We start from the raw sequence: 15,634 nt of genomic DNA, 5'->3' as shown, positions 1-15,634 counted from the left end.
AAATGCTGCAGTTTCCTTTCTGTGACTGTTCTCCAGTGAAAACACCCATGCCATAACCTGTGACAACCAGAAATGTGAGTTTTTCCTGCCTCTCCAGATCATAATGCTAGCACTGTTCCTGTCTTATGAAATGCTCACTACAAAATAATCATTGTCTTTTGAAGAAAAAGAATGAACAAGTGAGAATGAAGACCTTGGGCCCACTGTAGGAGACGATCTGGTTCAAGACCATCTTAAAAAAATAAACATACACAAGTCCATGGGACCTGATGAAATCCATCTGCGGGTCCTGAAGGAGATGGCAAATGAAGTTGCGAAGCCACTGGCCATCATATTTGAGAAATCATGGCAGTCAGGTGAAGTTCCCAACGACTGGAAAAAGGGAAATATAACCCCCATTTTCAATAAGGGGAAAATGGAAGACGAAGGGAACTACAGACCAGTCAGTCTCACCTCTGTGCCTGGCAAAATCTTGGAGCAGATTCTCCTGGAAGGCATGCTAAGGCACATGAAAATCAACAAGGTGCTTGGTGACAGCCAGCATGGCTTCACTAAGGGGAAATCCTGCCTGACCAATTTGGTGGCCTTCTATGATGGGGCTACAGAACTGATGGACAGGGGTAGAGCAGTTGATGTCATCTACCTGGACTTGTGCAAAGCATTCGACGCTGTCCCACACAACATCCTTGTCTCTAAATTGGAGAGACATCAATTTGATAGGTGGACCACGCACTGGATAAAGAATTGGCTGGATGGCTGCTCGCAAAGAGTTGTGGTCAATGGCTCAGTGTCCGGCTGGAAACCAGTAATGAGTGGTGTCCCTCAGGGATCAGTGTTGGGACCGGTCTTGTTCAACATCTTTGCCGGTGACACGGACAGTGGGATTGAGTGCGCCCTCAGCAAGTTTGCTGATGACACCAAGCTGTGTGGTTCAGTTGATATGCTGGAGGGAAGGAATGCCATCCAGAGGGAGCCTGACACGCTTCTGAGGTGGGCTGATGCCAACCTCATGAATTTTAACTATGCCAAGTGCAAGGTCCTACACCTGGTTTGGTGCAATCACAGGCACAGCTACAGGTTGGGTGGAGAAGAGATTCAGAGCAGCCCTGTGGAGAAGGACTTGGGTGTATTGGTCAATGAGAGAATGAACATGAGCCGGCTTCAGTGTGCGCTCGCAGCCCAGAAAGCCAATCGTATCCTGGGCTGCATCAAAAGCAGTGTGACCAGCAGGGCGAAGGAGGTGATCCTGCCCCTCTACTCTGCTCTCATGAGACCTCACCTGGAGTATGGTGTGCAGTTCTGGTGTCCTCAACATAAAAAGGACATGGAACTGTTGGAACAAGTCCAGAGAAGGACCACAAGGACGATCAGGGGACTGGAGCACCTCCCGTATGAAGACAGGCTGAGAAAGTTGGGGCTCTTCAGCCTGGAGTAGAGAAGGCTGCGTGGAGACCTCATAGCAGCCTTCCAGTATCTGAAGGGGGGCTATAGGGATGCTGGGGATGGACTGTTCATTAGGGACTGTAGTGACAGGACAAGGGGTAATGGGTTAAAACTTAAACAGGGGAAGTTTAGATTGGATATAAGGAGGAAGTTCTTTCCTGTTAGGGTGGTGAGGCACTGGAATGGGTTGCCCAAGGAAGTTGTGAATGCTCCATCCCTGGCAGTGTTCAAGGCCAAGTTGGATGAATCCTTGGGTAACATGGTTTAGTGTGAGGTGTCCCTGCCCATGGCAGGGGGGTGGAGCTAGATGATCTTAAGGTCCTTTCCAACCCTAACTATTCTATGATTCTATGACACTGTTGTCTTTTTTTGAGAAAGAAAACTCAAATAACTCCTCTGCCCAGGTATTACCTACAGCAGCACTTTGCTCACACTGCTAAATCAAAGAGTATTCTAATGAAAAACAGCTGTGTTGCATATTAGCTTCACAAGAAACATCACATGAGCTTGGAGCTCACGCCAGCAATCATGCAGTTTGGATATAAAATGTATTTTACAGTATTGTTCCAATATAATAAACACCTCAGGCAAGTTTTTCACATCTGTCAACTAACTAAAAAATGATGTCCAATCAGAGGCAGCTGAAAATGTTACACCTGTCATCATTGCACCTTAGAAACAATAATTGTTTCTCAAATTCATAACTGCAGGAAATGCAGTAACAAGACGTATCTGTATTCATCAGTACCCCCCACATACAGGGTTACATCATCTATTCCCCTCCCATCTTGACAATTTTAGTTATGATATCCAGGAAATTCTGGGAAATAGAAAGCAATCCTTATGTCTCGCACAGGACACAGTACAAAAACTCTGGTTGGTAGCAACAGAGCAAAAATATTAGTAAAGCTCTATTAAGAGAAAAATTGTGGCAAAATCTTAGGTGTGCCACTGCTACTTCTGTTTTACGTAGATACATGTCCAGGTCAGCTGGAGTAATCTTAAATAGATATTGGAATGCATTGCAGCTGTAGAAAATAATTCATTAAAATTGTAGAAGATCAAAAGGTGGTGGTCACATGAAGTTCAGGTTGAGGCAGCCATGTGTCTCCATCTACTCTATGATCACGCATCAGCACAGCTCCTTTCAGTGTTGCCCAGGACCTGCAGCAGTTTGATTCTCCATGTCAGGCTGAATTGTCTGGATGGCTGTCACTAGGGATGGCGGTGCTACTTGTTGGCCACTTTTGAAGTGGTGAATGGAGGAAGTCACCAATAACTGCCACATGAATTATCAGTCTTGTCCCTAAATTGCTCATCTTAGCTCTCTTGCAAGCACACTGTCTGCAGTGGCACAGATAGGGAAGAAGACTATAATCTGTTATTATGAATTTTAATGTAATGCTTTATATTTATATCCAAGCTATATTCCATAAAACTGAAATGAATTTCTAACGCTGTATGTATTATTTGCTATTTTCCAGTCTGGCTGCCATTTCATTCAGATTTTCTTTAATAATGTATTTTTATAGGCCTGTACCTCTGCAGCTCTCCTCTGCCAGCTCAACTCTTCTGCTAACAGTAGCAATGCTTCACAAAGCCCTCTGATTTGAAGTGACCTTGGGACTAACCTTTTCCCTGTTCTCCCCAGCCAGGTAAAAATTATAGCATTAGCTGAAAGTAGCCCTGATTTTCCTGGCTTATCTTATCTAGGATTCTCCTGACATGCATTTTTGACTTTTAATTTCTTGTACTTGGCCACCTCTTTAAACTAAAAGGGGAGCAAAGCACCTCTTCCCAAATAACAGTCAGGAACATCAACAGCCACCTGCACACCAACAAAAGAATCTTACCACTGAACTTGCCAATCAGTGTAACTGTCACCTCATCAGCAGGGTTGTCACGTACCTCCAATCTCTGCAACAGTGCGATGTGTAGATGAGGCTGCTAAAGGTTGCAAAGAGAGGCAAGTTTCTTGAAATCACCGTGCTGCTGACTCCCTGCCTCATGACTGGCATGCTGATGATACCACATGTCAAGTGTCATTTCCTTGCCTTCCTCCCCAGGTAGGTACCCTTCTAGTTTATGGAATAGAGGCTTTTGCCAGTTAAGAACAAGCCCTCCATGCCATCATCTCCCTGTCTTCCTGGGACTTCAGTTAAGCCCTGGAATTGTTTTTTCTGTTATTGCCTGGCATCCTTCCCTCCTTGGCCATGTTCTTCCCTAATCCTCCCCTTCCCCACCTCCTCCTTCTTTGCTTTACAGCAGTAGAACTACATGCTAATGAGGCAAAACTGCCAGCTACAGATGCCTCACCCTCAAGACATCCCCAGGTATGAGGCCATGATCACCTTGTACACTTGAAAGGAGCAGGAAACACTTTTGGCCAGGTGGGCCTTGCAGCTGCTTTGCCGTATCAGCTAATACTGTTTAACATATCCCCTTTGTAGTCAGATGCTGAGTTAACTTTTCCACGTAGCAGATGCATAAACACTTGTTCAGGTTTGTATCACATACCCAGGATAGCCAACCTCTTCCCTTCAAGAGAAATACACCTAATTTAACCTGCTGTATCAATGGGGTCTATTCATTTACCAAAGGACTAGAGAAGAAGACACCAAAATAAATTGCTGAAACATATCTTGACATAGTATAAACTAAGGAAGGCCCCTGTCTGTTTAATGATGCCTCAGCAAGGAACCTCACCTCTCTGGCTTGACCTCACACAATACTGAGCTCATACAAGCAGTTTTAATCTAAACAAACACTAAACAAGCATACAGAGAACATTATGAAACATTTCTAAAGCTGGTCTCAGGGCTTTGAAAATATCTGTTTCAAGGCATAATTTACTGTCCACTACTACAACAAAACAAATACCACAGATAAGTTTAAAGCAAAATATGTTTGTGAATCTACAAAATATGGAAATAATGCACATGGAAAATGGAAATCTTCCTAGCCATTCAGAACCTAAGTATTTGCCATCAACATCAGATCCAGTAGCACTGTAGCTAATTTGTATTTTGGCACTGATTTCAATGAAGCCAGGCATCACAGACAGCCACAAATCTGGAAATGCAAGCACAATGCTGGATAAAGGGAAGAATACACTTACAGGAATTGTGAGGTTAGGGGTGCACAGCTGGTTGGGTGATTTTATTTCTTTGCATGCTAGATAGTAGGAGAGGGTAGGGAAAAAAAAAAAATCAAACAAACAAACAAACAAATATTTTTTTCCTTGGTGTTCCTCCGTAATTACTTTGGTTAGTTCTAAAACTCCTACCAGAAAATTGTACGTTATGTAAAATATATACCTACGAGAGCCAGATCAGGAGTTGAAAGGTTGGAACTTACCACGTAAAATATATTCTTTGCATTCAAAAATCAGCATTTCATGCAAAACACATAATAAAATCTCTTCATTATGCACCATACAGGCAGTACAAGCAGGTGCATTGTTCCCTTATGCTGTTCTGCCAGTGGGATGATCTGCCCTTAACAAAGACCGTGAGTGTTACTAGAGTATCAATGTAGGCTCAAATCTCAGAGCCTGCAAGAGTTCTGCTGGGAGGCAGGTGGCTTTTCTCCAGCGTTCCTCCAAAGTCACCCAGAGTTTCTAAAAACATCTCAAAAGTTCCCTCCTTCTCATTCCCTTAAGTACTAGACCAGTAGTTGTTCGAATGCTACATGGATGGTAATTGGGGGTTCTGATTAGTATGGGGAAAGCAGCTGAAAAATCTAAAATCGCTCATACCTGCACTTTGTAAGCAAGTTTCTTACCAGTTGGGAAAGTAGTAGCATGGAATCTGGGTATGTTCTCAGGACAATCTATTTTTGACACTCACTGCAGGATTCAGCAGCAAGAGACAGTAGAAATCATTTAGTCACTATCCCCCAAGCTGACTCACCAGAAAGGTGCATGCTGCTTCTAAGGCTTGTATCAGATCAAACAGCTCTTGGCTAGTGTTTTGTATACCCTAGAGAGTCTCAAATGGCATTACCTGCCTGTGGTTAGGTGACGCCATCTCTGATTCACTCCTTGACCAGAGATGGTCACAAGGAGTGCAGGAAGACCCTTTTTCTTCCCCCTTTTGCAACTTCTCAACCAAAAAGAAATCTATATCACAAAATGACAGGCACAGAATTACTTTGAAGACTGTATAGTGGCCAGACATCAAAACATCCCACAACAATAAATACTATTTTAGATGAGTTTCCATTCTTAAATCATTTCATTAAAAGCAGCCTAAGATTTTACAATGAAGGAATGTTATCATGACAGGAGACAGTTGAGTACTTTATAACTTTTCAACATTTGTGCATCACACAGTCTTTTCAATATGTATCATAAGTGGTAGATGTGCAGCAAAAAATGCCCTGCAGCATGGAGAGGACAGTCCCACAGCAGGTTGCACGTGTGCTTCCAGGCACATTTCTGTTGTTGAGCTCAATAGCCAGAGAGACTAAAAAGGTATGGGAGAAGAGCCTGTGGGAGGGAGTCAAATACAGAGGGGAGAAACATGAGGCATGCTGAAAGGAGGGATGCAAGCGCGTGCAGTGAGCGTGAAGGTGATAGAGAAAGACACCATATCCATGCCGCCTCTCTGCAAGCAGCTGCAGGCAGGCAGAGCCGGTGCTCCTGTAAGGTGCTGCTGCAGTCCATAAGCTCCACACAAATCCTAGGGTCCTCCCACCTGCTGCAAAGAAGCCTGCAGTGCTCAGGTGATGAGAAGGGCTTCCTCTGCCATTCCTCTCCCTAGGGACCTAGGGAGGGGTTAGGAAATGAAAGGAAAAGAGATAGAGACAGGTGGGGTTTCACCAGGAGAAGGTGTTTGAAATGGGCACGGCAGGTAGAAAAACATTGCTGGCAGGAATCCCAAAGTAGAGAAATGCAGTCTACATTTAGGGAGGAGAGAGAGACAATTTTGCATTGCATTGCACTGACTCGGAGGGAAAGAAAGATGGAGGAAGCTGTATCTTGCAAGGGAGAATCAAAACATTGGGTAAGCAGCTAAGCCATACAGAAAGAGAGGAAGGGTTAAATATTAGATGTGGGGGTGAGGAGAGAGGAACAGCATGAATTCTTGTAAAGAGTTGTAATAATCTAAACATTGGCAGGGCCTTAACTAGGCAGCCCTGCTGGGTGCCCAGATAATACAGCTGATTTTAATTGCTGATGTGTGCATTTTATGTCATTTGCCTGATTCACAGCCCTTTCTTTTATGACCGTTGCATTTGACCACAAATCAACGGTCAGTCATAAAGTGTCACAAAAATTGCCTTCTCCCTAAACAGTCTGTGTTATTGGTATTCAATATTTAGATTTTAATGGAGATAGATGGATAGGCAAAAGGATAGGAGCAAGATGGGGCACAGAGAAACTGATATGAAATAAACAGGTTGACAAAACATAAAGGCAGGAGGAAAGAGACAGATGAGTAGTCAGGGAGGTGCCTGCCACCAAGGTGGGCAGATATCATCTGGAGGCAGACTGCTTGGAAAAGGCTGATGACTGACAAAACTGTCATGCAATAGAGAAATATGAATGTGAAATGGGAAAGAAGGACCACAGATACTGAAAAGAAAAATAATTTTCTACACAAATCACATTATTCCACCTTCCCCCTTCCTCTACCCCACCACTCTGCTCCTTCCCACCTCTCCCTGTTTCCAAGTAGTGGGATATAAAAGGTTTGATTTCTATACTAGCATGCTGCATATTTTCAGATGTAGTATTGTTAGCTGGAGGTCTACCAGAGGATGCATATTGCTTCTCTCCCACCTGCTGTTCATTTCATAAACTGCAATCAGTACACAGTCAGCCAACACCTCTCTTGTTTATTATGTGGTACAGCAGGAGATTTTGTTAGACCTTTAAAGCACTGGACCAAATGCCACACATCCCACATCATGACAGTGGGTGAGACAGGAGTCTGCAGCACCTGCACCTCCTTTGTCCACAGATCTCACAGACTGGTTTCTTTCTCATGTGCATACCTTTGAACTGCATTACTTTAAATCATTTCACATTGCCTTGAATTTATTTTTCTGTGCTTGCTGTTGATTGCCTTGTTAGTGTATGCTCACTCAAGAAGCTATTATAGAAAACAAAACTAGCATTTATTTCTGTAGAACAGGAACAAATGACTGTTGCAGTCAGATATTTATCGTATCTATCACATGACACAGGAAGTAGGTATTTGCTCTTGTTAAGGGGGAGGAATCTCACACTCAGACTTGATTGCTTTGGGTACAGTGCCAAAGCTGAGGGGCTGCTTACCACTGCTACCAGCTAATGCTTCCAACCTAGCCTAGAAACAGCCATATCTTCATTTGCATGTGCATGGCTAAGTTCCTCAGACTTTTACTCTTAAAAGCCTGACAAACATCAGTTTTGTGGATCACATGCATTTACTTCACAGATCTTTGTATATAGTCAATGCAAACACGGAGGTCTGACAGGAAATAGACTACCTATCTCTGCCAGACTGGGTTATCCTAGGTAGACACAGTGTATGTGCATGTCTAAGGTTTTGTCATGCACTCAGCCTCCTGGAAAATCTCAGAGTTATGCACATGCCTAGAGTGAGAAAAAGACAAGGCAAGAGCCTCCAAAATTCCCAATGAAGCATATAGGTTGCACAGTTGCATCTGGCTTGCAAACCTGTCTGGATGTGTGGTAGCTTCTGATGAATGGTTCAACATGCCATGTGAGTGTACAGGACATGTGCAGATATATTGGTCCCTCTTTGAAGAAGAAAGTACAACTGACTAGAAATTCCAGACAAACACAGGAATTCCTTGTTACTTGCCTGATTTCCAAATCTGTGTCTCAAACCTCATTCTTTGTAAGAGGAGTAGGCCTGTTAGAATCTTTTGCGCATTTTAAAGATGGGATCATTTGCCAGTTGTATATTTCACTCCCTGCAGATGTGAAAGTATGACTTCAGCTGTAAAGTGGCAGGTCTCCATCAATGACTCATACTGTCTTTGTCTTTGCACATGAATGTAAAAAGTTTCTGTGCTTGTCAGTGACATCTCTTAAGTGACCACACTCCCCAAAGTCAGAAATAAAATCTGAGAAATATCCTTCAAACATTCGTAGCTGGCAGATGGTATATGACACCCTAGCAATGCCTGTCTTCCAGTCTTTTCTTATGGATAATAGAAGAAGAGGCAGTTACTGCTCCCTGACATTCATGGGGCTCATGTGGATGAGATCTGAAAAGGGAATCTAAATGAATATGGGTACAAAGGATTCAGTAAGGCTTCATGTGACTTGATTTCTATCTTCCAGGACTTTTTTAAAAGAATTACATTCAAAAATTTGCACTGTTGAATCAAACAAAAAAAAATAGAACAAAAAGGACCAATGAAACTATAAATCTGCCTAGCTCTTTATTCATGTGTAGCTTTTATTATGCAATCACATACTCTGATCTATAAGCTTTCTCTGTACAGGATGAGAAAGCAGGTAGCAAAAGCTGCCTTTAGTCAGTCTTTTCCAGACTTGGTACTCTTTTGATATAAGATGGCGTGATTGTGGGCAGGTTTGGGGTTTGCTGACAAAGACCATGCCTGACCCTGTTCCCACAGTATCCTGCATTCTCTTATCCATTGCAAAGCATGGCACTGAACTAACATCCCCTGTTGTGGGGAAGACAAGAATTAGTTTAAACATATCTTGTGTGGGTGGCATGAAATGGTTCATCAGGAGCTGGATCAAACTACCCAATTAATGCCTTAGCAAAGATGACACAATATTGCTGATTTCAGCTTTGCATGACAGGTAGTCAGATAGTGTGAAACAGAGATACCACACATAAGGATGGACGTGAGCTGATACAAACATGGAAAGATGGAAGAATGGAGATAAGGAGGAAAATGCCATTTGCATTTTTTCACATGAGAAAGTTGTTAATTCAGGCAGGATGGTGGACATTATCAGGATGTTCATCCGATGTCATGGGTCGTCATTCTCTTTCCCACTGAGGTGCAAAACTGTGAGGAGGGAGCAGGAAAATCTATGTACCAGATAAAGAGGGACCTAGAGACAGACCTAAATCAGCAGAGCCAGCCATTACTGGTATAAACCATGAACAGTCTGTAATAGACCATACCCCTTCCTTCAGGAAAAAGACCTGCTACAGAACTGCTTTCCTATGAGATGTTCTCAGTTTCCACCAAGTTTGAGCATTTACAGGTCATTGAGACCCTGAAAAAGAAATGCGTGGTTTTGGCCTCATTCTCATTTGCGAGTAAATAGGACAGTAAGATGTATCAAATCTGTAAAAGGAGATGCAGAAAGTGAACCTGTTTACACTGAAAATCATACTTTCACAGCCAGCCTCTTGTTTACAGGGACTTCCAGAAGACAGGGACAAGGTTATTTAGAGGATCCTGCTTTCTGACGACAAAGCATTCCAGTAGAACCTCAGATATGGAGATGACAGCTAAGTAAAACACCTGACCAGTCTGTCTGAAGCGCTAAAAACTAATTTGTAGCACCCAGGAGTTTGCAACCTGGTTGATCTGTGACAGCTTGCACTCTCTGAGAGCTTGTGCACAAAAGTGGCCTCCCCAGGCCTAAGCCTGCATTGAAGGTCACCTCTGTGGACCAGCAAGCTGTTACCCATGAAGGTATGGAGCAGCTCTTCTCAGAAAAAATAATATAGTGGAAAAAGGGCAACCTGCTCTACCCGCAGGGCCAGCCGCTCTGCTTCCCAGGTGAGCTTGGAAACTGTGTATGAGGAACTGACCTGCAAGGCTTGATATCTGGCCTGCAGCAAATGCCCTGCAAATCCATTTCACTGACAGGGATGTTCAGCCCATGTAGGAAATACACATGGATGACTGGTAAGGATCTGAAATGAGATGTAAAAGCTTCTCCATGACAGTGAGAAAAAATCAAGCCAAAGTCAAAAAGCTGGTTCCTTAACTCTTTTCATGTAGAGTTTTTCGGAAAATAAAGGAAAAGCCAAACAGAGCCACATCTGCCTGGGTAGGGGAAGATCAGAAGGGAAAAGAAAAGCTCCTCAATTTGAGATTTGTTCCTCCATTTTATCTCTGTTCCAGGGACTGGATACTAAAGACCCAGCCTCTTGCAAAAACTGATGATAATTTGGGCATGGAGATTTCATAGAAAAATGGTCTTCAAGACAAAAATCTTTCTGCCCATGTTCATTCATCCTGGCTCAAGAGACAGTTTTCATTTTTAAAGACAAAAATGTTTCTGCAAGATAGTGTCAGGTATAGCTTTTAAAGGCCAGTCTTTCCTTCATCACTGTAGTACCTATATTCCCACCAGAAAAGGACACCTGGGGTGATCAAAATCAAAAGAAGCATGAGTTCACGTTAAAGCTACCCTTCCCAGAGGAATGGACCAGACAACTCCACAAAGCCTCCCAGAGGCCAGCACTGTGTTCAGCACACATCTCAGCACTGCAGAGCCATCCTGCCCCAATGAGGCTCCAACAACCAGCTCCAGGGACTACCTCAGATCTGTACACTTGAGCAGCTGTGAGGACCACAGCCAGTCCGCTGCTGTCTCAGCCTCTCCGAACAAGTGTCCAAACTCCCCTGCCCAAAAGCACATCTCCAGGAGTGGGTCTATGCAAGCCAGGCACAGAAGTTACTCATGTGAGCTGTGCCCTCAAGAGTTAGGACCAGAGACAGGATGATCTGTAGCAGGACCCAGCCTAAAGTTTGAACAATTTCTAAGACAAACAGATGAAGATCAAGCAGCAACTTGGCTGTATCACTGCCACTCTTCAAGCTAGATAACAAGGCCATTTCTTGCTGTGAAATGGTACTGGCTATATTCAGGAGGAAGGTCTGACAGTGAAGAGGGAGGTGTCATCTACAGCTTCCATGTTTTTCAATATTACATGTATATAGCTGGAATCAGTGTCTTCCACTGACACTAGCCCCAAGATGCAGACAGCTCTGAGGAGCAGACAGCACACAGAACAAGGAGCCTGATATATGTTGCCATTACCTTTAGGAGTGAGTTACTACTGTGGTTCATTGTTTACATAACAAACAAGTGCCAGAAGCCACAGCGGGCACCCACTTTTGACTTTACTAACTAATCTATGCCTGTAATACTGCATGGCATTTATGAGTATAATGAAATACATTAAAAAAAAAAAGTGAAATACAGTTGCACTCTACAACAGTTTTGAAGCTGTTTTTCTTGACTAGCAGCACACTCACAAGGGTTGCTATTCAGCTGAGGTCCTCTGCAGCAATCATTTTTGCAAACTCACAGTGCCTTCTAGGAAAAATCTCAGAGCAATTTTCTATTTTTGAGAGCTAAAGAAGAAGTCTGCGGAGGGTGAGATGCTGAGAGCTGCTAGTCCAGAATCCAGAAGTGCCATCAATAGAAAGCACAGGAGACTGGAACTTGCAAATGACAGATACTTTAGTATCATCCTCTACAGGCAGCTCTAGATTTCCCCCTTAACACAGAAAAAATGGGGTCTCCAAGTCCGAGTAGCTGAAGGTCCTCAAGTTAGGTGACAGAGCTACAGAGCTTCCCAGATGGGTTTCTGCTGAAAAGGAGATGTGGGGCTGGCATGCTTCTCTTTGAAAATAGTGTGAAGACATAGTGAACCCCTGTTCCCCCCCCCAAAAAGTAGTGTTTAACTCTGCAGAAAATTAGATGAAGAAAATCAAGGAATGGGCTAGAAGTTAGGTTTCCCCACCCTCTTTACTCCATAAGGAGACTTTTTCAAACTTTCAGAAGGTGGACATGTGTTATTATATCAGGGATATGAAAGAGATCTCAGTTTTCCTCAGCTCATTTTTAGTCCCTGGCAAGGTTTGCATACAGACCTAGCTAATTTGCCAAGTGTTCTGGGAGCTCATGGTTCCCTGGTTTGTGAGACATTTCAGAATGAAGGAACTTGCACCTTTCCAAATAATGCACTTCTTGTTTCCCTCACATGCACCAGAAAAATGAACTTCTCCCTAGACATCACTTCCTCTGGCATGTTTCTATGATGATGGGTGCCAAAGTAGTTTGTTGTACATAAGTGGTGTACAGGTACAACTCTCCAGTTAAGACCTGGTTGCAGCACTGCTCATTTCAGTGTGAAGCGTAAGTAACCTACATTGGAACGTCCAGGGACATAACTTGAGGGTGATTTAAGTTCAAATTAAAATCTTTCAAAGACCTCATTAAAGCTGGAATAACAGTAAAGAAAATTCATGGCAGATGGTTAACGTTCTGCTATGGAGTATAATGCTAACCATTGAAAAAAGTAAATCAGAACTAAACATATATTGAATTTATTCCTTGCAGCGTGCTTAGAGAAAGAGAGAAAGTAGTGGTTTAGACTTACAAAGTCTTTACATGTGCACAGTTTTGGAGAGAACACATGGATACACATATGGATATGTGTGTCCTTTGGGTTGGGGAGAAGAATGAGCAGTGAAAACTGCATTCTTGATCTTCTCTTCATTTGCAATAGAAAACCCTTATTTTCTGGTCTGTATCTTCACACCAACAAAAAAAAAATCAAAACCAAAAAACAGAGCTATGCACAATTACTCTGAGAGCCACTGCATCTTTCTCCAGAGGGTACCTGTATTGTGAGGGTACCTATGTATTACACTTTTCTCACTCTGGTACTGTCCTTATTGAAGTCAATAGCAAATTTATCATCAGGAATTTGCTTAAGCCTTCATTTGCGTATTGCAAGAAATGCATGTGGACATGAACCTTTCCTTTTTTTAAATCAAGCTGCCTACGAAAGCTTTTTATTCCTAGATAACAGCACCTGTATACCTTTCTGCTATCAAAAGACTAAGACAGCTATGGTTGACAGTAGCGTATTACGCAGAGTAAAGTAATGATGTGATAGAAGTGAGGTTTGGTTCCACTGCCCTTGCAGTAATGAGTTAAAATAAAATATACATTAGGATGGGAACCTTTCTGCAGTCTTCCACTGCAGAACTTTGCTTTCCCCATCTTATTCCCACCTGCCTCATATAGAAGAGTCTTGCTATTTATGTATCTTGATGCATCTACCAACAGTACTGCTGATTACATTGTTAATATCTGAATTTATAATAATAGGAAGGTGGGCAAGATTTAAGGGGTTAGTGTAACTGTAAAAGGATACCACTTAAATTTCCACATTAACTGCAAGAGTCAGCATAAATATGCTCTTAGGCACCCTACAGCAATGAAAATCTAAATTCAGCCAGGACTACTTGTGCTTTTCTAACATGTAGCTCTTAATAGAAGTTCTAATTCACAGTGTGATCAATTCCTATTAAAAATAGGTTAACCAAACATAGGAAAAATAGCTTCATTTTAGGGACTAAGCAAACATAATAATTCTCCCTTCCCTTTCATGCCTTCAGACTGTATGTCTCCAACAATACCTACCCTTAGAATTGTAAACATAGCAGAAATATTCTTGAATTGTCAGAATATGGTTCCAAAGAAGTGCTTTGCAGATTGGAAGTGATGGTACATTCCACTTAGAGTTCTGAGACAAGTTAATTAGACGTATACAATAAACTACATAGTAATTTCAAAGTAACTCCACTGGAAATGATGGTAATTACACAGTCATTGAAGTAAAAAGGTCCTAAATAGAAAAACACAGCTCAAATGGCTATGTATATGTCGGTACTTTAACCTCAGCTGCTTCTTTTCCTCTCTAAGTTCAAAATACTGAGTACTCACCAAATGTGCATGCTTCTTGGCAATTCATGGCTCAGTCTGAAGTATTGTTTCATTTTGTGGTACTCTGAAAGCAGTCAGATGCCTAAGGGCTTAGCAGGACTGGAGCTATAGCACTTGACAGAGTGCATGACCAAGCCCTTGGCCATTTCACCTCCACTGTATGATACCACTCCATGAAATCTTATTTCTGGCTACAGGACAGAAGCACAACCAAAAGGAAAAAAAAAAACACAAAATAAAAATATGAGGAACAGCTCATATGCAAGGCATTTTCGTGCTCAGAATACCATGCGAAGTTTAGAGTATGCTTTGCTTTGGGTCTTGGGCCAGAAATCTTGGCTTCTGGTTCCTGTCTTCACTTATGCCAATATAGTGTTCATTAACTTCACTAGAGCTAACCCCAGTGTAAATGACCTGAGAGGTCATTTACAGAAGAGCTTTATTTCTTTCTGAAGAAACACTTCTATATGCTTGAAAATAAATGAACGTATATACAGAAGTACTGAGAAGCCCTTTCTGAACACTAAACCTAGCCCTTGTTGATGTGGAAAAAACGACTGATATCCGAAGTGCAAACACACCATGTCTCCCATTCAGGATTGAAAAGGCTTCTTCAAAACAGCAGCAGGAGAATAGAACCATTGATGAGCACTTGTTCCAGCCCATGGCCATCACCATCTTCTGCAGGAAACAATGAGATGAAGCCAAAAGGCACAGTGGCAAAGACTGTCCCTTCATGAAGGTCTCGATCAGGAGCCATGCAGTGCCTGAAGCAAGACATTTCCCAAATCCCCCTGAGGAAGGTGAGTTGTGAAGATTAGATGGAGACTCCTACAACCTTTTAAGGGCAATGAAAAAGCTTCAGGAAGGAGTGGCACACAGTGTCCCAGATAGATACACTGTGCAAGGAGGGAACAGTTTGACTCCTGGCATGCAGTTACGTACAATCTGGAAGAAAAAAAAGAAGTCCTTCAAATTCTCAAACACCTATTTATATATTTCCCCCCCACCCTCATAGAAGTTTCATTGTGTGACTCATGAAACATGTCATTTTAAAACCTTAGAGGAAAAGTTATCAGAATATATTGTGCTTTAAAGCCTTTCTTTGGTCTCTCATTTAAAGGTCTCTCATTTAAATCTTTGAAAGCAAGACTTCGTAAGTTATTTTTTTCACATCCACTTTGGTTTTAATATTGTAGAGATGCATGCGCCTTCCCTCTTGTGAGTTAAGCACTTAAAATATTCTAGATAAATGAAATGTGAGACATGAATTGTGAAAATGACAACTGTTCCTTATGGCCCTCTATATGCAGAGCAGCTCCAAGTCTCACAGACCCTTCAGACTTCCATCTCCTCCTTTGGTGGGTACAGTTTAACACCACACTGATAACAAAAGGTAAACGAGTTCCCACAGCAGAATAAGTATCAAGTATATGAAGCTTTTGTGAACATGGATGCTGCTCTTACCATTATGGGCAATTAGAGGGC

The sequence above is a fragment of the Pezoporus flaviventris genome, unplaced genomic scaffold (genome assembly GCF_033815535.1).
Source record: "Pezoporus flaviventris isolate CSIRO_AGI_PZ_B2104156 unplaced genomic scaffold, CSIRO_AGI_Pfla_v1 ptg000015l, whole genome shotgun sequence".
Classification (NCBI taxonomy): domain Eukaryota; kingdom Metazoa; phylum Chordata; class Aves; order Psittaciformes; family Psittacidae; genus Pezoporus; species Pezoporus flaviventris.
The sequence above is the reverse complement of the archived record's forward strand: the minus strand, read 5'-3'. Positions refer to the sequence as shown.